Here is a 26708-nt window from a genome sequence, read left to right as displayed (position 1 = left end):
ATCTTAAACATTGGTTAACAGAATAACTACTCTATGTATGTATCTCTTAAGAAAATATGTCTACAGTCAATCTGAGAAAGCTCTACATTTCTCTACATCTGTTATCCATAAAATCTTTATGTCTCAGGCATGCCACCTGGCACTAAACCCCAGATTACATTTGAAACACTGATTAACCGAAATAGTCCACAGTGCCCTAATACAATGTGGAAATGTCTCAAATGAAGAGTAAACGTGTATCACACCATGCTTTCCAACCAATGTTGGCATACAATGGGGAGTCGTCTTCTTGCTGAGGAGTGCTGTGCTGTATTATATGTCTTTGTGTCTTTGTAACATGTCATTGTGTACAACAAAGAACAGAGCTACAGTTTAAAGTTTTTAAAGTGGGCATAGGGTTTTTCTACTACCCCACTTCCCCCGTCATTGTCATGAGCTTAGATATTGATGAGTATCATAGAACCGAAGCCAAAAATCACAGGCGTAGCATGCTGTTAGTACAATGTACGTATCTTGTGTAATCAACATGTTGTATAGTTCTTTCATATAGGTACTATAACAACAGATGTCCAATTTGATAAACAAATATTGACCAAGAATTATATACAAGGTAATGTTCTAGGCATGTATCAATGAAGGAAACAGACAAAAATCACTGCTGTTTGCTGATATTCTAGAGGGGGAGATAGAAAAAAATTAATGTGCAAAAATCCCTGCCCTCATGAGGCTTACATTCTAGTGTGAGGTGGAGGTGGGGGTGAGGAAGACAATAAACATCATAAATGAGTAAATTATATAGAATATTTGCTGATAAATAGAATGGTTAGAAAATAGCAAGTTGAATTGGGAAAACCAGGGAAGGAATGGCTACTGTATTTTTAAATAAAATGGCCAGGCAGTTGTATTAAGAAGGTGACATTGAGCAAATTTCTGAAGAAAGTAAAGGAATTAGCCATGCAGGTATCTCAAAGAAATACATTCAAGGTGGAAGCAATAGACAGCACAAAGGCCCTAAGCTAAGAGAAGCGCGTATGCAAATTACATATCACCATTCAGTCAAGAACAATCTTCTTAAGGGCGAGTTAACTGATAGGTTTAAAAAACTGTGGCATAATATAAATCATTATTGGTTTCATTTTCTATGTAACTAACACTTATTAAACAATGTAAGGAAATAGAGAATTTAATAGTACAATGAGCCTAACTCTATCTCTCTTTTCCTCCCTTTCTTCACCAATTCACTTTATTCCCTGCCCTTCTGCATTATCCCTCCCTTTTTGTAACGTTTTCATCCCACATAAATGAGCAGCAATGTAGCCAGTAAAAACACAGTGAGCTTTGAATAAGTATGAAATAATTTTATTTTTAATTATTTTCCTTACTGGATAGGTTACTTGGTTTACTTGCCTTTCTAAGCAAAATTTACATCAACAACACAGGAGTGGTGGCAAGGAATAAGATGTAGAAGATGTAGAGAGGGTAATCCCTTTAAAATTGCTGAGAAAAAAATGTGCTGTAATTATGGGGAAGTGTTTGTAAACCATGAAGAATTATACAAATGGCATTCATACAGACAATACTTAGTTCTAGAGATGACATTAAAAACAAACAACACTTGCTAATCCCCAAGTTATGGTGTAGGGATAAGGAGAAAAGTACAGTAAAGTTACTGCTTTATAAATTATCTTTAAGATTAGCTTATATCATCAAAATTCAGTTGTCAGTATTTTAAGCGTTTTTAGATTTCTGAACATTTTCTTCTCTAAAGAGTGTAAGAACATAGTAAACTTTTCTTTAAGTAAATTGGTTTGATATGACAAGTTAAAATCAATAAAATATTATGACTGCATAGTTCATTATCATATAACCGTTAATCATTTCTCTAGAAACCCTTTTTTAACCTCCCTAAAATTTATTTTCAATATTGGCATAGAGGAGATGAACTGAGAATATAGTTAAAGACAGAAGACTGTTGAAAGGACAAGCTTTTGACAGGAATAACCACAGTGGACAGAAAATAACTTTGATGTGAAACAAACACACTTTTGAGATTCACCTATCAATCAAGCTCTTTCGAATCTGAAACCAGTTTGACAACAGCTATTCGAAGCCTTCAAAATGGGTGTCATTTAATCTCATAATTAACTCTTAGTTATTTATCTAACTTCTAGGTATTTATCTAAAGTATTTTCTCATTTTTATAAGTAAATATGTTTATAAATGTAATAAGATAAAATATGAAAAGGTCCAATGATTAGGAAAGTCTGTATTCAGGAATTAAGATATGATAGGCTATTCTTAGAACTATAACTACATTGAATAAACTTTTATGCTTAAGTATTTTAGAGATATTATTTAAATACTATCATGAGTAATACTATATTATTATAGACAAATTTGGAGATTTAGATGATTTTGTATTACTTATATAATAATTTCCATTTAAAACCGCTGAAAGTTTATTGATTTGAACTTCAGAAAATAAAAGGAATAGTCAAAATGGAAGTTATTGGTTGGTCTTTCCAAGTTCAAGAAGGTTCTTTCCTGTTACTCAAGTAATAGCAATAACACCTTAAAAAACTTTGTGAATCAATGAGCAGTAACACCTTACACTTATTTAAAGCCTTTGGCAGGGAATATTACAGCCTCAAAGGACTTAGTTACCCATTTTATCGAGGTGCAAAATGAGGCATAAAGAAGGTTGGGTCCCCGGACAGGAATAGAACCCTAAATTCCTGATAATCAGCTTCCAATCTAGCCATAAGAATCAAGTAGACTTTGGCAGTGGTTCCTTTGAGCAGTCAAAACTACTGTCAGGTGGATAAGTTTATGAGCAGACTATAAAATGTCATTTTGGCCTGGAAGCTGATTCAGTCAAAGTGTAAACCATAAAGGTGAGGAAGGGGAAAAGATTCCTTAAAATGGTCTAGTGAGCTAATGAGGGAATGAACGTATCTTTCTTTAGGTTAGGAAGAAAAAAATGAGACCTAGAAAATAAAATACAAAGAAGTTCTCCAGTGAAAGAAATAGAGAAATGAAAATTACCTGATGGATCATTATTTCTGATTACTACAGTTAGTAGTTATAGGCCATCAACACCTACTGGCATTTGTTTAAATAATGAATTATTTTTAAACATATTTGATGTTCATATTAGGGAAATCATCCTCCTGGGCATGCTGTTAGATTTTTTGTTTGTTTTTAAACAACCCTGGAGATATCAATTTATCTATCTTATCTTCTTTTTGTATGTCTATTTATCTATCTCCATTTATTTAATCAATCATAAGATTGTTCCCAAACATACTATATATGTTTTTGCTACATGTCAGACACTACACGATAATACTCACTCTTTGGGGGCAACTGAAAAATAAAAACGATGTCTTACTGAGTTAGAAAACATTGCATTTAGGCATATTTTATACCATTGTAACTTTCAACCTCATCCTTGCTTATTAATATCTTGGCTGCTGCTAAATATATGATAGTTCTGAAGATCCTGACATTACTTGATTTTAAGAAGAAGAAAATAAAGGATACATCAATTTTAAAATGATATAGTTCAGAGTATGTTGTATGCGATTATTCAGTGCTAAGTAGTAATTTATGCTTTCCAGATAAATAAGTTAAAACGAAGTGCAGATTTCATTTATTTTCTCAGTCATCACAATTTTTTTTTTCAAATAAAAAGCTTAACTACAGTACATTAAGCGCTTAGCTTACCTCTAAGGATATTTTAGATTTTAAGTAGGGGGGCTTAATTAAAATGAAAATATCTATCCGAATATCATCCATTAAGATAATCTATCCAAACACAGAATGTTTAAGAGATCCGTGAAGCTCATAAGGTTACACTGATTTTTACAAGAATAAGTTAACACTCTAGAAGTTTAATTCTTAGGATGGTGTTGCAACACAGTGGGGGTGCAATACAGGGAGTAATATTTTAATTGCAAAATAAATGTGACAAATATCCAACTTTTATAACTGTAAACTTCGAAAAGTATTATCGACAAATACTACTGACTACAAAATCATACCACAGTGGTTAGAGGACCTCCAAGTATTATATTGTACAAAGTTAGGTGAAGCACTTTGCAAAATTATTTTGCAAAAAAGGTTGAAAATGTCAACCTTTAATAGCAAGTTTGAATTATAATAGTTACGTACCTGAATTTGAAGACCAAAATTAACAAAATATATGGCAAATATTTAATTGAATGATATGGAAAGTAATCAAAGAAAATATATTTACCATCTATTTTGGCACATTTTTTCTGTGACCACAACACAAGGGCTAATATATTCTTTATGTCCCTTAGTGTGTCTATACATGCAGTTAATTACAAGTCCTACTTTTTCCAGGCGATATGGCAACACATAGATGCCTTCATAATACAAGCTACTCAGTCTCTAATTTACTGACATCATCATCTTCACAATTTCAAGTGAAACCAAGCAATTATATAAAACGGCATTGTGAGATCAGAAGAAATCACTATCACATGGTTTCTTATTAAGCTCTAACCCAAATAAAATACATATTTTTCTAGCATTTCCTTAATTAAATTATTGGGTTTAAATGGTTTTATTTAAACAGTATTGGGTACTGAAGGAACAGGTTTTGGAGTTTTTTTTTGACTGAATCAATTATAGAGATTGGATACTACCAGTTGCTATTTAAAGTCAAATGGCCAACTGAAAGTGGCTCCGTTTTTTTATATTTTTATTTTGCCAAACAACTTGCTGAGCAAAAGCAAGGCAAAGCAAACTACTGCAGAAACATAAACTCAATTATATTCACCTACTACATAAAATATTAAAAAGTATAAGAATCCCTATCTTGTAAAAGACCTTTGTATAAATGAGCTTTAATTCTAGGTAATCATAAACAAAACTGTATCTTACTCTGACTTTAAAAGAGCAACAGATTCCAAAAAAAGGGGAAATTGGATTCTTTTAACACAGGGATTTGTAAATACAGTCACAAAAATAGTTATGAACTCACAAAAAGGAATATAAGAATTAAAAAGTTATAACATGTCCTAGACCAATGCAAGGATTTGATACTGGAGAATCAAGACACCTCTCTCAGGTTGATTATCTCAGAAGGGTGTTACTAACACCACACCCAGCTGCTCCTGAAATAAAGTAAAGCTTCAGGAAATGTTCTGTTGGACCCATGATGTAGCAAAAAATCCAAACAGTAAAACTAAACATATGAAAGAAACAGGGTAATTTCTACCAAACATTTACTTCCTTATGTTATCATCTGTCGAGCTTCTAAAAAAAAGTTCACAAAAAGCAAAAGCAAAACAACACTAATTATATTCATTACTATATTGCTGATGATCACAATCACATTTAAATCATTCTTACTACATCAAAGTCTAAAGAGGGAATCACTAAGGTAAAGTTTATCACATTATCATATACCATGTGGCACTCAGTTTTATTAAGTCAAAATCATGCTCTTAGTTTATAAACTTCAAACAACTGAAATACCACAACATTCATAAAACAGAACTGAGCTACTGGGACTAAGAAAAAAATATAAAAAAGGTTGCAGACCTCAACAGTAGATAGTAAAATTAACATTTCAACAGCTCTTGCCTTTCATCTCAGTCTCAATAGTACACTTTTTTCTGGAAAAGCTACAATTTAGTTTAGAAAGATGCAGAACTACATAAAACATCTGGAATATGGGACAAGAAATATTGGCTTATCATCCCTTGTGGACCCTCCCCATGAAAAATTTAATAGATCTGTTTTGGTAGTTTTAATCTCCAGAGCATGGAAAGCTATATTATAGAAACATCATCTTGGTCATTTATATTAGAAATAACACCTGGTGATTATGGCAAATATATCCTTTTAAATTGTGACTTTTTCTTTAATGATCAAACTTTTCATCAAATATGTATGTAGATGTGTGTGTGTGTGTGTGTGTGTGAACATCTTGACAAGAATTCAGTTTTTGTATTTTTGTGATTTGATCAGACTACACTTAGTGAATTTACCAAAAAATGCGATCCTTTCTTATGCTCTGCAAATAAATAATTTTGTCTTAATCTGACATTTACTTATTATGTATGACAGAGTAAAAGAAATTTTCAGGATATGAACACTAAAATATCATTTACATTGGTACTGGAAACATGACACTGATGATTTTTAAGTCAAAAATATTTTTTGATTTAGCACATTTTCTTATTTCATAGTTTTTAAATGATAATTTTAATATTTACTGTTAGTAATAAAATGCTTTTAGTTAATACTAAAATAATATAGTTGAAAATAGTTAATAACTTTCAACATTAAATTTTGTTATTGAAAAGCTTATTATTGCTCATAAAAATTTTATACTGAGAGTGTGTGCATCCAGGGAGGATTGAATGATGAAGTCATTTGCCATAAGAATTTATAAAAACTAAGTAACCTACAAAATTTCAATGTTACATTCTTTTATTGTAAGCTCATATTTTATTGTAAAAATTTAAAATTAAGTTTCAGTGTACTTGCATATTAAAATTAAAGAAAATTCCACATAATTGAAAATATAATAAAACTATATTTTAAGTGATCTACCTTTAAAAACTGGCACATTGTACCAAAGCTATGCTATCATTAATAACACTCAAAATATACAATAGGCCTCTACATATTCCAATTAAAAATAGAAGTCCTTAAAATATTTGAGTATTTATAGGCTATAAAGATTTTCAGGGACATTTTTATTAATTTGACACAGATACGCCTTCATTTCTAATGTTACAAACCTGAATCATTTTAAACGCAATTAAAAGTGGTTATGAAAGAGTGTGGACTTCCTTGTGAAGTAGGAAATCACTCTTGTGATTAACATGCAAACGAGCTCATGCTGGCAGAATAGATTGGGGTTTTAAAACCCCAATTACTTTTGTATGATTATCTATTTACCAGTACACAGTCTATTTTCATTTTTCATCTAATACAAAATCGGCTTCCTTACATTTTTAGCACAGCAATTAATATTTACAATAATTATGACATCAAGCACTGCTGAGAACTCCAAGTAAACCATTTACCCCAGTCTTTATTCTTTATATATGATTAATATCCTTTTGTAATTTAATACTGTATGTGAGGTTATCTTTATGCAAAAATAAAAATAACAACCACTCTCGTCTTTGTTTTAAATTTAGTTATAATACATATTATTTTTAGAATATTAGTAAGATGACTATTATAGCATAAAAATCCAAAATTTTAAGTCTTATTAGAATATGTAAAAATAGTTGAACTGCTCATAGCAAGAAAAATAAATATATACTGAGAACAATAAAATGTGTCCCATGAATCTTTTCTTTTAAAAAGTAATAACAGACAATTCTAAACTTTCACTGACACACTTTGATTCATACCTGCTACGTATTGCACACATACACATTTTTCCAGACTTCTAAAGAAAATTATAATGCATTAATGACAGGAACCATGGTAATGGAAAAAAGGTCACCCTCTCTTGAACACCTTCTGTTTTAAACCATTATATATAAAGACATTCGAGAAAGCAAAGAATTAAAAGCCAGCCTTTGTGCAACCCATTACTGAAATATTATAGAATAATCTATATCAAATGTAGAGGAGCAGCAGATTCTTTTGGATCTAAATTAACTGCAGCCATAGAAACGCTTTTATGCTTATTATGTATCTGCATGTTGATTCAATTATTAAAAGAACACCTGACAGCATCAGACTTATTTAATTGAATTAATTAAACTGGATGAATAATCACTGAATTCCTTTTGTGTGAAATTTGTCCTGAAAAGTAACACTGGCATTTGGAAATTGCAAGTAATTTGCATGGTGAAATACAGTGAACATGGAAATTTCCCATTTCAGTATTCTGGGTTTTTTTCTCCTCTCTTCTAAGACAAATGAACAGATTATTGTAGTGTATATTTTTTCTTCTACAGTAGAGATTTATGAATACTTTTTGTTACTATACCATTAGGCAATGTTTCAACAATTTCCTCAATATCATTATTTAAATTTTTCTCTTATGTGAAAAGTATTATGCAAACTGTCACTTTCCCAAAGGAGGTGATATGACACCAATGTATTCTTGAAACTAGGGTGCAAGAAATCCTTATTTCAAGATGGATTTCTAGGAAAATGTATTTATTTATTGTCTTTATAATAAGATGTAACTACTTGTTTAAAGACAGACTTGAAAAATGATTACATAGAATAATATATCAGAATAGTTCTACTTTACACATTTCTTTTTGTAGGAGGAATTTATCTCCACTGTGATTAAAGGTTTAAGGTTTATGCCTAGTATATACCTTTAAGATTTTGGGGATGTTGTTAAGATAAATATTTGGAATTGGTTTACCTGCATGATTATTTTTCATATTTATTTTTAAAAGAATACAGTAAGAAAACTTCATATGTATGTTTTCCCCCAGAGACAAGTTCATAGAAAAATTAAAAGGAAAATTGTGCAAAGTATTTTTTTCTCTCATATTAAAACAAATATAAACTGATCACATTTAAAAATATTCTTACAGCACTCACTTGCTGCACTTCCAAATTCTGGCCATTAGGTTCTTTAACATCACTAGAGGGGCATCATTTCAAGTCCATAGAGCTTTATATCTTTTTTAACACACTCATGCCACTGGGAAGATGTATCTATATCCACTATTATTAATTCATTATTATAGATAAAATTTGGTGAAATCCTGGTGCTTGGTTCATCTTTAAACATCCACATCTAAATAGTACTTCACTATATATCACATCACATTTTGATCATTTTTTTTTCTTTTTTGTTAGGAATAGAAAATTATTGTACTCTCATTCCTGAGATGAAAATCACTCCACACCATTTTTTCATGCCTATTATATAGGAAAGACTGTTTACCATAATAAATAATGGTAGTTGAAATCACACACCATTTAACATTTACATTTCTCAGATTAATGAACCCTTTAAATATTCAGGTTGGCCACATTTAAATTTTGTTTACTTTAAAATTGTGCTTGATCCCTTCAAACACTGATCCATGTACTTTTCAATATTATTTATACACTTTCTTTGCATTCTTCAGAAATAATTCCATGCAAATGGTCATATTTGCCACAGATAAATCTCATGTATGATACAGCGTTATTTCTTCCCAATTAAAACTGAAATATAACATAAAATATTCTATTTTAAAAAATAGTTTGTAAAGCAACTCAAGTAATTAATGAAGCTGTTTTCTGTGTTACTAAAATTGTTAATATCTAGATAAATTGTTTCTTTGTGATCTAAATTACAGACATTATAGAAATGCAAGCTTTTACAAAACATTTTGTGAAAAATCTATGAATTCACTTTCGTACCCATATTAATAACCATAGTGGTTAGATTTTTATTTTACATAAATTATACAAAATACGCTGGCATTACACCCCATTCTTAATACCAGTTTATTATAGCTTTATTTCATAATATTGGATGTGGAAATGGAAACAGTGCCATCATGTGATACTTTTCAGGGTACTTCACTTTTTATATTTTCAACGTCTGAGCATATAGCTACTATACAAATAAAGGAGTTCACAGGAAAGCAGAGAATGGCAGTATAACTCATCACCCAGTATTTTGCAACCATATCTAGTGCACATGCTTTTGTGTAAAATATTAGGAACACCTTTAAAATCTTGAAAGATAAATAAGTATGAAGTCATACTTGGATTTCTATATATATATATATAGATTTCTATATATATATAAATATATATAGATTTATCTATATATATATATATACACAGAGAGAGAGAGAGAGAGAGAGATATCCTTTATTTAAAAATCTACAAGTTGTCCATTCTAGCTCACAAAACCTGATTCTCATTTATGATCATTTTCGATCTTTAAAAGTTAAAGGTATTACTTCATAAATGAAGTAAATTCATTATCTTAATTGACAAAAATCAGTTTGTTTGGAAGAAAAACTCATTGGGAATGTAAATATCAACTCCAACCCGGTAAAACATTCGTCTCAAATTTGAACCCAGTTTCTCTATGGGTTTTTTTTTCTTCTTTTTTTTTAATCTCCAGTAAAGGGACATTGATTTTTTTCCACTAACTTGAGAAATATGTACCACAAACTAAATACTAGATTTGTCAGGAGTTACTTTATTTCTTTAAATTTCAGCATCATCTTTGGAAACTATGTTAAATTTAAAAATCCATAATAATAATGCTTAAATATGAAAACTTACACTATAAATGATCCCTGCTCCATTTATCATTCTCTCTAGGGTCATTAAATTAACAGATTTTTTTTTTTTTAGCTGAGAAGTTTGAATTTGGGAGCTACTTCCTTACTTCCTAGACTTATTCCAAACAAATACGAAATTACACTTTAAGGACAGGTGTGTCTCTTTCAGACTCAAGCACTAATGGACACAGTTTTAACCCAGGAATAGAGCATGCAATGAATGAATTATCATTTATTACTTTCAATGACTCACAGTTGATCTACTGCACATTTCTTTTCTATTGAATGTATAATCCAAGGTATTTCAATTTAAAATTTTACCAGAAAGTGAGAAAACTAAAGAAGCATCTTAAACTACAATGCAAGATTTAAAAATATTGACTCTTAAAAATGTATTTCTTAAATAACTATCCTAAATCAAATAATTTTGCATTTCCTTTGTGATATCCTGCAGTACAACACTCCAAATTTCATACAAAATTGATTTAATGCAAGTAAGGAGAAGAAGCTACAGAGAACCTTTTTCCGCACCAAGTATAAATGTAGCTTTTTTTCTTTAATTGAGATGGAGTCTCACTCGGTCACCCAAGCTGGAAGGCAGTGGTGCGATCTTGGCTCAATGCACCCTCTGCCTACTGGGTTCAAGCAATTCTCCTGCCTCAGCCTACTGAATAGCTGGGACTACAGGCATGTGCCACCACACCCAGCTAATTTTTGTATGTTTACTAGAGACGGGGTTTCACCATGTTGGCCAAGCTGGTCTCGAACTCCTGGCCTCAAATGATCTGCCCACCTTAGCCTTCCAATGTGCTGCACTCTAGGCGTGTGCCACCATGACTGACTAATTTTTATATTTTTAGTAGAGATGGGGTTTCACCATTTTAGCCAGGCTGGTCCCGAACTCCTGGTCTCAAATGATCTGCCCGCCTCGGCCTTCCGATGTGCTGGGATTACAGGCGTAAGCCACCCATGCTTGGCCTCATAAATGTGGCTGCTTATTTTTTGAATGGTGAAAATAACCTCTAAGCACAGAAGCCTGAGGAGAACTTAATTACAGTCACTGAAAAAAATTAAGTGAGGAAAACCTAGCAGTAGCAAAAAAGTAAAAGAAGATGTGATTTATTAAGCTTTTTGGTTCTAAAAATTCCTCCTTCTCCAAACTAAACGAAATGGAAGTTACCACCTGGTTAACAATTCTTCAAATGAATAATCTTTTCTCTTCCAGGGAAAGGGAGGGCTTTGGAATTACCCTAAAATATTTGTCATTATTACTATTATTCTTTCCCCAAATAATATGAGGCATGGAGTCACTGGCAGTTTATTTTTTGTAATTTAGAAATATTATTATTCCTCTGAGAATTATCTATTTTTTCCCCACCAAATACTGGCTTGCAGACTGTTTTGTCTTGTGGTAGAAAGGAACCTGCAGTATCCTAACATTTTTTTCTTCATGAAATATATCTTCCATACGTTCTTCAGTTCTTCCAACCTGCACTGATCCTGATCTTTTAATAGTTCTTTCAGAGAAGTAAGGGACAGAAAACTTTTGAAGTTTTCAATAATGTAGCATGTTTTTCCTCCTAGGATAAGATTTATCATTGACATTTCTACATTTTCCGTGGTAGAAGCAGAGCCAGCATCACCAACTCTTTTAAACTTATTCCTGATTGATGTTTAACAAATCCCAGAACTCTACAAGACAGCATCGACAGAACAATGAATGGGGGCAACAAATTTCTCACCCCAAACCACCCTTATTTTTAACACTATATTTGAGTCTTAACTTTTCCTTCTTCTACAGTAGCAGTATTTGTAGTCAGGAGAAGGAAAATAAAAAAGAGATGCTCAGAAAAAGACAAATAAAATACAGTATGTGAAAAATGCTTGTTTGTGAAGCAGTAAATTCTAGTCATCCTTCAATATGCTCAGACATTCCGATAGCTGAAAATTAGAAATCAAGATATAATGTATATATTATATAGTTTTGTCTTTAAACAGTAAGAGCAATCCCTCCACCTGAAAAATAAGAGATAAAACCCTCCTCATGCAGCAACAATGCATTACTGATTGTCCAAATCACCACGGTTTGTTACACAATTATAAACCCATTTCATGAAGGAAGAAAACAACTGAATTATGCTTAGCTCAAGTGAGATATTTTACTCTTCCAGAAAGTAAAAATAAATAACTTTGTCAACTAAATTATTTAAATAACAATAAAACCTGCACGTGTCCGTATTTAGTTCATTAAACAACTTTTACTGCCATCATTGGCAATAGTCTCAAAACATTAGCCCCTACTCATGCGTGCGCGCGCACACACACACACACACACACACACGTTCATATGCCCACACACAGAGGTACAGACAGCAAACAACTTGATGGGGTTCACTTGGACTAATCATAGTATGTTAGTAATTTAGTAAGCGGGTATGCTTTTTCGTTAATTAATACAGAGTTGTCATTTGTTGCACATCTGATATGCAACTATTGAAAATGTCAGAAGCCCAGGTGCAGTGGCTCACACCTGTAATCCTAGCATTTTGGGAGGCTGAAGTGGGTGGATCACTTGAGGTCAGGAGTTTGAGACCATCCTGGCGAACATGGCGAAAACCCCATCTCTAGTAAAAATACAAAAATTAGCCAGGTATGATGGCGCGTGCCTGTAATGCAAGAAAATCACTTGAACCCGGGAGGCAGAAGCTGCAGTAAGCCAAGATTGGGCCACTGCACTCCAGCCTGGGCAACAGAGCGAGACTCTGTCTCTAAAAACAAAAGAAAAAAAAAAAAAGAAAATGTCAGAAAAAGACTTCATGCACTTATTCTAGTTAAGATATGAAAGTAATGTTATTCCTTGGAGAAATTTAACAAAGACTTCCTAGCCTGAGAAGAAGCTGACACGTTTTCCTCCACAGCCAATCCAATGACCAGTTTACATATTTTTTGGCACACTAGCCAAGAATATTAAATTTTATACATTAAGCTTCATCTTAGTGCTTAATCTTAGCTATTATTGCTAACACAATCTTAATGTCTTCTAAGGTTATATATTGATATTAAAAGAATTCCTTTACATTTGATCACTATGATATCTTTTCCTATTTTAACCATTATTGCTATCACATTAACCTGAGACTTTTCCAATAAAGGAATTTTAAAACTCTTTATAACAGGACTTTATTACAGGCTCAGGTAGTGTATTTCGTATTAATTATAAAACTAAATTTTAATTCAAATGAACATGTTTACAGTTTACAAATAGTTTTATTCTTTAGATTTATTTGTCTTATTTATCAAAGGTATTTTATAAGGTTGTTTTGCTCAGATTTGTACTCCAACTATTTAAATAACAATGGATGAGAATTTAATAAAGATATAATAAAGAAACTTCATCATGGACTTCACTTGGTGCCAAACACAAAGGCTTCATAAGAATAAAGGAAGCAAAGACAGGTCTCCTTCAACTACAAATTAGAATAGATATTTGTAAATTTTTTGTTAGATTTAGGTAATTCATACTTCATAGCTACAGAAGGAGTCTGGGTTTGAAGGAAGGGATCCCCAGTTGTTGTTATAACAGTGCTACACCTTTGCCTCTTCAGCTATCTCAGCTTATTATTTTTGTGGGGTGTGGCATCGAAACTATCAACAGATATTATTGTCAGATTTATTGTTTTTTCCTTATATAAAAACATACACCTTTATTGAGACTAAATAACTAATATGAATGACTTTCTTCAAAGCTAATTAGGGGACTTCTGATAGTTTGTCCTCTTCTTACAAGTTACTTTACGTTTATGATTCATATAAGTTTCTCCAGAGTTGCAAAACATTTCCTTCTACTATTCTGGCAAGACATCATGCAACAATACTCATACAAATAGATGTATATTCACATTATATATATTATGTATATATAAAAATTATGTGTGTATATATATATATATATATATATAATTTTTTTTTTTTTAGAGACAAGGTCTCCCTATGTTGCCCAGGCTGTCCTCAAACTCCTGAGCTCAAGGGATCCTCCTGCTTCAGCCACCCAAAGTGCTAGGATTATAGGTGTGAGCCACCGTACCCAGCCTCACATAATATTTCTCCTTCAGTTATGAACTTTATCTTTGCCATATTTCATATATGCCTCATAAGTCAGAAATTAAACTTTTTAATGATAGAATGCAAGTTGCTAGGCAAAGAAGTAGACGCACAAATAGCCATTCTATATTAAACTTCAAATCTACTAATATTTTAAAATAAGTAAATGAAAGCATACACAGCATGTCATAGGGATAATGTCGATTAAAACCTTATTAGAGGAAAAAATCCACAGACTTGAATCAAGGGCAACAAGAATTACTCATTGTGATGAACAATTAAATCAATCTAAATTAGGTAAACTGAAAATGATAAACAGTTATCATATGTAACTATAATAACTAAAAGAAAAACTGAAGTAATGGGCTGTGCGCAGTGGCTTACACCTGTAATCCCAGCACTTTGGGAGGCCGAGGTGGGCGGATCTCGAGGTCAGGAATTTGAGACTAGCCTGGCCAATATGGTGAAACCCCTTCTCTACTAAAAATACAAAAATTAGCCAGGTATGGTGGCACACGCCTGTAATCCCAGCTACTTGGGAGGCTGAGGCAGGAGAACTCCTTGAGCATGGGAGGCGGGGGTTGCAGTGAGCCGATATCGTGCCACTGCCCTCCAGCCTGGGTGACACAGCAAGACTTCATCTCATAAAATAAATAAATAAATAAATAAATAAAACTTACATAGTGAAAAATGGCATGGTATCTCTATTATATGTTCATATTAAGGCAAAAGCCTATGCTCATCAAATATGTTTTCTCAGATAACACAATTTCCTTTTCTTTTTTCTTTTCTTTTTTTTTTTTTTTTTGAGACGGAGTTTCACTCTTGTCACCCAGGCTGGAGTGCAATGGCACGATCTTGGCTCACTGCAACCTCTGCCTCCTGGGTTCAAGAGATTCTCTTGTCTCAGCCTCCTGAGTAGTTGGGATTACAGGCACCCACCACTACGCCCAGCGAATTTTTTCTATTTTTAGTAAAGACCAGGTTTCACCATGTTGGCCAGGCTGGTCTTGAACTCCTGACCTCAGGTGATCCGCCTGCCTCAGCCTCCCAAAGTGCTGGGATTACAGGCGTGAGCCACCTGCCCGGCCAGATAACACAATTTTTTGGCCTAACCATAATAATGTTTTTATTTACTCATCATCATGGGGAATTAAGTGCTACAAATTATTAATCTTTCAAAATAACTAAAGGCAAACAGCATTCAATCAATACTCGATCCATTTTTTAAGTAGACCAAAAATAAATGTCTTTGTTCAGTAGGATTTTTAAATCAAATTGAAGTCTGTGATTTCAAAATAGTTTATTGCTGTATAGTTCCTTCCCCATCTCAAGGTGTACACAAAAAAAGATAACTTGGTCTCTTCCTTCTATTTCATGGTTATCAGCATAATGTACTAAGAGTGATTGCACATTCACTGAATGAATCCAGAGAGTATATCATGGTTAGTATGTGCATTATTTCAAAGGATTCTAAAAATGCTATTTTCTTCTATATGAGGCTATTCCTTTTGATTCCCCATCAAAAATATGGACTTCAGTGGGCAGTGGCCTAGGAAGTCAGGTAAACTAGGAGCAATAACAAGTAAAGGGCATGTATTTCAGTATAAAGGTAATAGAAGGTAAGACACGAATTAGAGACTCTTTATATTTTTGTTTGCTTGCTTACTTCTGACTCCATAGCTTTATTCTAATTAGTTGAAGTGTCTTAAATTTTAATATCCATTATAAGGATTATTATTGTTACTGCATGTCCATCTAAGTCAGAATATTATGAAAAGAAAGGGCTGAGGCAGGGCGCGGTGGCTGACGCCTGTAATCCCAGCACTCTGGGAGGCCGAGGCAGGAGGATCACGAGGTCAGGAGAAAAAGACCATCCTGGCTAACACGGTGAAACCCTGTCTCTACTAAAAATACAAAAAATTAGCCGGGCTTGGTGGCAGGCGCCTGTAGTCCCAGCTACTCGGGAGGCTGAGGCAGGAGAATGGCGTGAATCCAGGAGGCAGAGTTTGCAGTGAGCCGAGATCGCGCCACGGGACTCCAGCCTGGGTGACAGAGTGAGACTCTGTCACAAAAAAAAAAAAAAAAAAAAAAAGAAAGGGCTGAGGGCAGTGGCTCACACCTGTAATCTCAGCACTTTGGGAGGCTGGGATAGGAGGATCATTTGAGCCTAAGAGTTGAGGCTAGCCTGGGAAACATGGCAAAACCCCATCTCTACAAGAAAAAAAAAAAAATTAGCCAAATATGGTGGTATGCACCTTTAGGCCCAGCTACTAGGGAGGCTGAGGTGGGGAGATTGCTGGAGCCCAGAAAGTTGAGGCTGCAGTGAGCTATGATAGTGCCACTGGACTCCAAGCTGGGTGACAGAGTGAGGCTCTACCAAAAAATAAAATAGAAAAGAAAAGAAAAAATAAGTAAATAAAAATAAATAAATAAAACTTACATAGTGAAAAATGGTATGGTATCATGAAAAAAAAAGAAAAAAGACAAGACAAGACAAAACAAAACAGAAGAGGCCAGGCACAGTGGCTCACGCCTGTAATCCCAGCACTTTGGGAGGCTGAGGCAGGCAGATCACGAGGTCAGGAGTTTGAGACCAGCCTGGCCAACATAGTCAAACCCTGTCTCTACTAAAAATACAAAAATTAGCTGGGCATGATGGTGCATGCCTCTAGTCCCAGCTATTCGGGAGGCTGAGGCAGGAGAATATCTTGAACCCAGGAGGCAGAGGTTGTGGTGAGCCAAGATCACAACACTGCACTCCAGCCTGGGCAACAGAGCAAGACTCCATCTTGAAAAAAAAAGAAAACACAAAGTAAAATAACTGTTAAAAAATGTAGTATGACCTACATAGTATCAGGAAATATTTAATAGTGCTTTTTTGGTGTAATAACTTCAAGAGGCAAAACATTTATTAAATGGTGACTAAATTAAATTTCAGTTTGATAGACCAGATAGGAATTTTAATGCTACTTCACTTGTTCATTCATTCATTCATTCATTCATTCATTCATTCAAGTACTCATTCAACAAAGATCTGAATAAATGTGTTCCACCTACTGCTAAGTACCTGGCTAACAGAAGGAGAAGAAAGTACACAGTCAGTTCCTCAGGGTATGAAGACAAAAATTAGTAATCATACAAATATATAATAGCAAACTGTGATCACTGATACGAAGGGAAAGTACAAGATGCAATGAGATCAAATATCAGCTGGACTTAATCAGGTCTGCAATTCAGAAGCCTTCCTAGAGGAAGTGAATTTCTGTGCTCTGTGCCAAAGGATGAAAGGTCATTAACAAAGCAGGTGTGAGGTGCAGGAGAGAGTAATCTATCCTATGTAAAGCCCATGAGAAAGAAAATAAATGTAGGTCATTTGAAGGACGTCCAATACAGGTTAATAAAAACTACTGACTATATTATCCCTAAAATATTTTTATTCTTTGAAGATATGTATCCTATTCAGTAGGAAGCTAAATTTCTTAAAAGTAAACTTTATTTGAATATTTCCTCAAGTTTTACCTGTGACTATGGTAGGTAATTAAAAGCAACTACTTTGAATATTTTCTTGAGTGAAATTATTATCTTGGCCATGCTCAGAGAAAAATGCATAGTCTATCAGTATCTGGTAAATACTGTACAGAAGAATGCATTCCAATATGCTAATCTTTACTTTGGATTTATTATTTATCAAAAGATATTACAGAATAAATGTTTGGTTTACCCCTTGCAATGAAAGCAGAGTCCCTGTGCCCCCAAACAAGTACTAGGCATCCCATTAGGAGCCACAGATCATATCCTATAGATAAATTTTAGGACTTTACATTCCTAATCATGTACTTTGGAATGAATTCTGAAATGTTTTTGCACATGATTTTCGCTCTTCCCATTCACTTTTTCTAAACCCATTCCCATGAGTAGGTGAAACTGGGGCCCATTTATTCAGACAAGGTTCTGGTTTAGGGTCCTTAATTTATAGACTCTTCAACTTTATATTCTCCTTAGATAATCCAGCTAAGCCAGGTAAGATTTCTGAACCTTATGTTCTTGCTGAAGAGTACAAACTTTGTACTCTTTGCTATCTAATCCTTATCAAAATTCTAGTTGAAAGAAATAATATTTATGGAGGATTGCCTAAATGACATACAGAGCATGTGTTACTCAGGCCAGATAGTCTGCATTTTACATCTCAATCTGATCAGACCATGAATGAACTAATTCTAACGACAAATGCAACGTGTTAGCACCTCTTACATTGATTTTACTGAACTTCACATTGGAGTTACCTACTTGTCACACACTGACTATTATCATAAGAAATAGCTTTGTTGTATCTATTACGGGGTTACTGCTTATACACTATATTACACAGTGTGTCTTCATGAGAACTAGACGAAATTATTGTAGGTCTAAGCATCTGGAAAAACTATGATTCCACCTAGCAGCTGCTTAAATTTTTTTTATACACAGCATTCATCTTATAACTGAGTATGTTGCCTCCTTTAATTTAGCTGCTAAGTAGATCAAAGATAGATGGAAACCCATCTCAGCAACCGAACAGGTCTAAACAGAAAATATTTCTGTGATCCATTCCTATTCTAGCTTTATTATTTTCCTCCATATATTTCCTCTAACTTTGACTAGATCCATTGTTTATTATAATGGCAGCAAATTGACTAAAATCTTTCTGAAATGATGGAATATACAAAATCCTATAATTCTTTAAGATAGAACAGATAAATTTAATGTTTACAGATATATACAGAGAAAATTAGATTTTCCAAAATGCAAGGATTTAAAAAAATTATCAGTCATGATTATTTGTATTTTAACTTCATATATCCTACTATGTTCTGAAATTTACCATGTGATCCAGGATAAAATATGTCATTTTTGCTTATATTTTGTACATTTTTTAGAGAAAAAATGTTTAATCTTATTTGAAAGAAAGGATACAAGAGAATAACATGGAAAAAAATGGAAGACTATATGGAATTTCAAATACTACTAGTCATATAAACTTACATTCTGGATAGTCTGGGTATATGGTTCAGAAGCAAAAACAATCAGAGACATCTAACTTCCCCATTGTCCAGTGTTTTGATCCTCCTACATTATGTAAAACAACATCATATTAAGTTGGAAATCTTTATAGACTATTATTTGCACCAATAATACATTTTTTAAAGAATTAAATTTACCTGTACAACAGTACTGAATACTTAAAAGTTTAATGTAAGAACATAAATCTACTTGTAACATAAAGGATAAATGCTTGAGGAGATGAATACCTCATTCTCCATGATATGATTATTTCTCATTGCATGCCTGTATCAAAACATCTCATGTACTCCATAAATATTAATACATACACCTACTATGTGCCCACAAAAATTAAAAAGAACATTTATCTCCCAAAGGAACTGGATTTTTTAAAAAGAAAACAAAACTTATAAATCCGTTTTTGCTCATGAATTTTATAACTTATGACAAAATAATTACTAGCACTGATAAATAGCAAAGGGTCAATTTTTTAAAACGTAATAAATATTAAAATGTTCCTAAGCAAATATTTTGATAGAGTATAAAGGTAAAATGATGATATAATAATACCATTTCTGTAATGAGATTGGTTATTAAATCCCATTCATAGATAGATAACAGTCGCCAATTATTGGGAATAATTATTGGGAATAGGCAATATGTTGAAGACAGGCACATGTCATATGCAACTAGAGAAAAAGGAAAGAATGGAAAACTATATCTGAGGTTAAAAAGAAAAAAACCTCAATATCAGCAAGCAATAATCTAGCAAAAAGTATAGAAGATGGAGGCCTGACAAAATGTAAACACAAATTTCCTTGAAGAAGTTAAAGTGAGAAAGTTTCAAATGTGCAACAAGACCAGATAAATAAACAGGCTAGCTCAAAGGGAACTGTCAGTATATAGTAGAGGAAAATTAAATGTAAGTTTTTAAAATGAGATTTTCTACAGAGTAGTTATCTGAAATTCTTTTGGCATTTATTTTTTAGCTAATAACATGGTATCTGTACATAAAAAAAGACTGGGATATGGCCAAAGAAGTGAACAAAAGAAACACATTTGAAAGAAATATTTTTTAAAAATAAAAGCAAGACATTGTACTGGGAGAATAGGAGGATTTACAATGCTGAATTTGAAGAAAAAAAGGTCCTAGTGACAGAAAATTCCAACAACAGATTCTATGTGTAAAGACTGTGATGAGGCCAGAATCACAATCTCTTGCTTTAAAAGTCAAACATATGGTGACACAGAAAGAATCTTAGTTCCAAAATATTGATAGGCATATGGATTGACAGAATCTTTAAAATAAAAAAGAGTAAGAGTTCCTCATCTTGAAGAATAACTCCAGCTCTAACATAGAACTTCTAGTTTGAATCTAGAAAAGCGATAAAACTTTGGTCTCTACATTTTAGTTGTAATGGCTGTGAAGCCACTTGAGACAATAAAATGCTAAAGACAAAATCTAAAAGTAACAACAGTGTAAGTGTTTTTAGACTGTACTTGTTCCTGGGAGGAAAATTATAAGTGCTCTGATGGTATTTCATATTGTTTAAATAAAACCAACTTACAAGAATACTTAAATGCAATTCTTTTCAAATGGCTAATCTATAGGAAAACAATTATTTCTTTTAAAAATGAGTAACTGAATCGAATGACAAATTGGAAAGTATCTCCTTTTCCAATATCGTATTTTTGGGGGGATAAATCATTGTAACTCTGACTTAGAATGATTACCTTTTCCTAGTGAGAAGTCTTTTCAGCAACTCACTCTTTTTGGATATATATGTGTTATACATAAATCTATTAATGCATCCTCCCTCTCTCATATTTAAAATAATAGATATTAAATTCATTTTTCTGTACTTGTACAACGAATGGATTTCTCTTTGCATAAAACCAATGAGAAAGACAATTTCACAATGTTTAACAGTATGACAAAGGCAATGTACTGCTGTGCTGATTTTAGTCTGGGGCAGATAAACTCAAATTACAGTTTAACCTCCGGTAATAGGAACTATCCCATTTTGAAAATATTTGTTGTAAAATTAAAATAGATAACGGATTGTCATTGTATAAAGAGAGGCTCTGATGTGTTTGTACGGGGCGTATACCCATAGATGGTAGAAAACATGTCAAAAAATCACATACATAAACATGCCTTGATATATACAAATACCCTATGTAAACTAATGTATGCAGAAGTAAATTTGAATATAAAATATGGAACTAAGAATATTAATGAGTTAGATATAAATCTGCTAAAGAACTCATGCCTTTCAATACACACAAGTTCTCTGTGACATTGATGACAATAAAATTAATTTTGCTTAAATATAAAATCAAATGAGAAGCAGCCATACAAAACGTAAATCTCCCTCACACACAAACACACATAAATATCAAACAACAAAATACGTGTATATAAACACAAAATCAATTTGGTATACAAAATGTCACAACACAACTTAATTTACAGTAAACACTACATTTGACACTAACAAATGTGAATACTAGGTTTGTATGAGATAAAGTACCACATTTTTTTAGAGTATGGACTCTAGCCTTAGAAAAATCTGGTTTCAAATACGTGCTTCACCAGTTAAAATGTGTACATTTTATTTAACCTCTCTATCTCAGTTTCCTTGTCTGCAAAATTGAAAAAAATGTCTACTACAGTAATTGTTAAGATTTAATGGAACTATATGTGCTTTAATGCTGTGCATCTGTATATGGCAGGGGAAAATCAAATGTAAATATTTGTTTTATTTATATTAATGTTTTGTAGAGATAAAGTCTCACTATGTTGCCCAGGCTGGCCTCAAGCAGTCCCCCTGCCTTGGCCTCCCAAAGTGCAGGGATTGCAAGCATGAGCCACCACACCCAGCTTAAATGTAAAATTTTTTAAATGAGCTTTCATATAAAGCAATTATCTGGCAGGGTATGGTGGCTCATGCCTGTAATCCCAGCACTTGGGGAGGCCAAGGCAGGAAGACTGCTTGAGTCTAGGAGTGTGACAGCAGCCTGGGCAATAATACAGTGAGACTCTATCACTACAAAAAAATAAAATATTAGCTGGGCATGATGGCATGTACCTGTAATTCCAGTTACTCAGGAGGCTAAGGCAGGGGGATTGCTTGAGCCCAGGAGGTCTAGGCTATAGTGAACTATGATGGCACCCACTGCACTCCAGCCTGGGTGACAGAGCCAGACCCTATCTCAAACAAGCAAACAAAAAAAAAGGAATTCTCTGAAATTCTCATGTCATTTATTTTTGGCTAATAATAAAATCATCAACACAGCATAGAAAAATTGCATGAGCTTTGGAGATAAGAAGGTCTACAACTTAAGCCTGGCTTTCTCTATTTAATAGCTATGGACAAATTCTTAGTCTAAGCTTTCTCACATACAAACTGTAAATAAAAGTATTTACTTTGAAAATGTTTTTGGAAATTTAAAATGAAATAATGTAAACCAAAAATGTACCTGGACTGGATGCTCAATAAATCTGATTCTGTTTCAAGTACATGTCATGGAGACCCTACCAGCTTGCAAAAACATCCTGAATTAAAATTATAAAATGCATAAAATTATATATTCCTGTATTATCCACTGTGCCTTATACACACTTTTGCTGCAAAAGGAAGTAGAGAATAATGCCCTGGGATTATGAGATGCTGCTCTAAACAATTGTTTGTAGCAGATTTCCTGGTAAAGTAGAATGGGAACTATTTTTAATGAGACAACTTTATTTAAAAGTTACTAGAGGCCAGGCCAGGTGGCTCACACCTGTAATCCCAGCACTTTGAGAGGCCTAGGCAGGCAGACCAGGAGGTCAGGAGAAAAAGACCATCCTGGCTAACACAGTGAAACCCTGTCTCTACTAAAAATACAAAAAATTAGCCGGGCGTGGTGGCAGGCACCTGTAGTCCCAGCTACTCGGGAACCTGGGGCAGGAGAATCGCTTGAACCCAGGAGGCAGAGGTTGTTGCAGTGAGCCGAGATAGCGCCACTGCACTCCAGCCTGGGCAACAGAGCAAGACTCTGTCTCATAAACAAATAAATAAATAAATAAATAAATAAATAAATAAATAAATAAAAGTTACTAGATATTCATGGTTGCAGAATAGCAAGGCTCCTTGTTACCTAACTCTCCTTCTAAAACTTTTTCTGAGGGAAGGGGAAGGAGGCTGTCAGAATATCCCTTTTGTCACACAAATATAGAAAAAATCGTCTTTCCTTGTCTGGAAAAGTTCAAACAACAGTGAAATAATCCAAAGCAAATTAGTTCCCATAGAATTTTTAATTTTATATTTAAAAAAGTAAATGTTGCCTTAGGAGCACAGGAACCTCTAGGAGGTGGAAATCTTTATCTTATTGATGAAGGTAGGGCTTGCCCTTCCTCCTTTCTTCCACAGGTCTTCGGTCTTTGGTAGTCTTCAAGTTTTCCAGGAGCTAGAAATGTTCTGTTTTCTTAGGGTGGAGTTGAGAAGGTTGTCCCTCTGCAGGGAGGGGCCTTATATTTTGTGTAAGTCTCACAAGATTGGTCAAGGTAACTTAAGAACAGAGACTGGAAGATGCAACATGCAGCTATGAAGACAGACTTGTGGAACAGGTAATTTGAGCACTCATGAGAGACTCTTGAGAATGACTCCTCAAATATTCTGAAGATACGTAAGTCCTACCTGCCACACAGGACAGAGTGACTGAATAACTAGAATGTTTTAGATCTCTGTGAATCAGTATTGAATGTGGTGCCAGAATATAAAAATAAACAAAGAAGTTACAATATAGTGACATGGGAGCAGGGAAATATAAAAAACAAACAAACACGTAATTAAGTAACTTGAACAATGAGTAGTTCTATGATAGAGGTATAATATATAAAACGCCTTAAGAACACCGAGGTGGTAGGGCTGAATTATATCTGGAAGACTTCAAAACAGAGTTGGCTTTTTAAAGCAGGGTTTTGAAAGTTGAAGTGATAAAGAGAAAACTGAGGCAAGAGACCAGTCCTTCTGGATATCAAAAATAAACACATATTCTTGGACTGGCATGATGTATTCAGGAAGTGATGGGTAGTCCAGTGCAAGCAGTATACAGCCAACAAATCAGAGGTGACCTAACTGAAAATAAAGGAAGCAGAATGCTGGGAAATGGTGGCTTTAAAAAGCATATATTATGAGTATATATGGGAATGATCCCACCTCATTCTTCTACTGAACAGGAAGAAACAGGATGCTTTATCTAGAATTCCAGTATGACTCCAAATCTGAAATCTGCATCAGTGATGGAAACAATGAGTAGATTTCCCAGGGACCTGAATATTAAAGATTTCACTTTTAGACTCTGAAATGTAGTAAGTTAGCAAATAAATAATTATAAAAACAGAATTCAAAATGTACAAATTGGACTCATCTACATGACAATACCCAATTATAAATCCAAATAAACTAGCAGCCAGCAACCAAAATAACAAATGTCCAGATTTTTCTTTATTGATTTTCCTGTTAAAATGACCACATATTTTGGTAGTTCATATGGTTTGGCTCTGTGTCCCCATCCAAATCTCATTGTGTAGCTCCCATAATTCCCATGTGTTGTGGGAGGGACCCAGTGGGAGGTGACTGATTCATGGGGATGGGTCTTTCCCATGTTGTTCTTGTGATAGCGAATGGGTCTCAATAGAGCTGATAGTTTTAAAAACAGGAGGTTCTCTGCACATGCTCTCTCTTTGCCTGCTGCCATCCTCATACAATGTGACTTGCTCCTCCTTGCCTTCCACCATGATTGTGAGGCCACCCCAGCCATGTGGAACTGTAAGTCCAATAAACCTCTTTCTTTTGTAAATATGCTCAAATATGCTTTCTGTGAAAATGGAAAAATACTGTAATACAAAGAGAGTCATCATGCTAAGTAGAAAACATACTGTAGCAAAGAAGTACAAAGAATTCTTCATCTGCATATCTAAATTGGAACTTGAAGAATGGCTAGGATTTAAATGGGTCTAGATCCAGGAGAAGCATTTCCAGAGGAGAAAATAAAACAAAAACAAAATCCTAACTAAAGCCTCCGCATCACTCCCCAAACAGTCCACATTTCAGTGAGTGAAGAAAATTATTAAAATTAGAACAGTAAATTGGAAAATGAGAAAAATTAGAAATTCTTCTAATGAGAAATGAGAAAAATGTGAAAAATTAGATTAGGATGAGAGTGATTAGTTGATGTGGTATAGAATTGCAAATTTAATTAGGATTGTCAGGACTGCCCTTATGGCGAAAGTGACAAGCAAAAACTTCAAGGAGCTGATGGGAGTCAGCCATGCAGATAAATGGAGGAAGAGTAACCCAGTCAGAGGGAACAGCTGCTGCAAAGGCCCTGAGGTGGGAGCATACTTAGTGTGTTTAGTGTGTTTAAGAAACAGCAAGAAGGCTACTGTGGCAAGACCAGAATGAAGGACAGGGAGGGTAATAAGATCTGAAATTAGATTGTATACTGTTTTGTAGATCATCTTAAGGATTTTTTATTCTATTTTTAGGAAATGTCAGTAGATCCTGAAGCAAAGGGAGGGAGGGGATGGAGGGTTTTAAATTATGACGTGACATGATCTGAATTTTAAAAGAATCTCTTTAACTGCTGTGCTGAACAAAAACAGACTGCAGGAGATCAATTGTAGACTTAGACTAACTAGAAGCTATGGCAAAATTCTAGGCAGGAGGTGATGGTGGCTTGCATTAAGGTGGCAGATGTGGAGATAGTATGAAGCAACTAAATTGTGTTTATATTTTAGTGGAGCTTCCATTCATTAGTTGATCATAGGACATTAACTAAACATTTATTATGTGCAAAGCACTGCACGGTTTAAATATTATCCTGTAATTTTAGACTTCCACTGTGTCACTTACCATCCCTACTCTCTCAAATCCACTCATCAAAATAAAGCATCTCTAAGTTATTGGTTTCGATCTATTGCTTATATTCAAACATATCCACTGTTATACCAAGATAAGGTGCGTCATAGCTCTAATGACTGTCTCTCAACAGGTGATACATTGGGACAACTGCAAGAATTGGGAAAAATCACAGAAATCTCACTAGGTACCCAGAATTCCTGGGAAAGATGGAGGACCAGGGGACGTGGGTGGAGGGAGTAACAAAACAACTAAAATTTTATTTAGAAGTAATCAGAAACAAATAGCTGAAAATCCTACTTTCACTTCCCCAGGAAAAGTTAAACCAAACTTTAAGCAGACACTGCAAGTCCTTGTCCTAATATTGAAACTTAAACTGGAGCAGGTGATTCCGGGT

General features: G+C 33.9%; 1 protein-coding gene across 17 annotated transcripts in view; it reads right to left on the bottom strand.

Moving 5' to 3' along the window:
- Positions 1-26708, bottom strand: part of FOXP2 (forkhead box P2) — a 607270-nt gene that overhangs the window by 349470 nt on the left and 231092 nt on the right. The window contains exon 1 of one of the 17 annotated variants that reach the window (XM_054559696.2): positions 19386-19494. The exons of the other annotated variants lie outside the window; for them this stretch is intronic. The gene's annotated coding sequence lies outside the window, so the exon portion shown is untranslated. Of the gene's footprint in view, positions 1-19385; positions 19495-26708 lie in introns of those variants that run through there. 17 annotated transcript variants of the gene reach the window in all.

Source organism: Pongo abelii, chromosome 6 (genome assembly GCF_028885655.2).
Source record: "Pongo abelii isolate AG06213 chromosome 6, NHGRI_mPonAbe1-v2.0_pri, whole genome shotgun sequence".
NCBI lineage: Eukaryota > Metazoa > Chordata > Mammalia > Primates > Hominidae > Pongo > Pongo abelii.
Note: the sequence above shows the minus strand (reverse complement) of the source record. Positions and strands in the feature narration are given on the sequence as shown.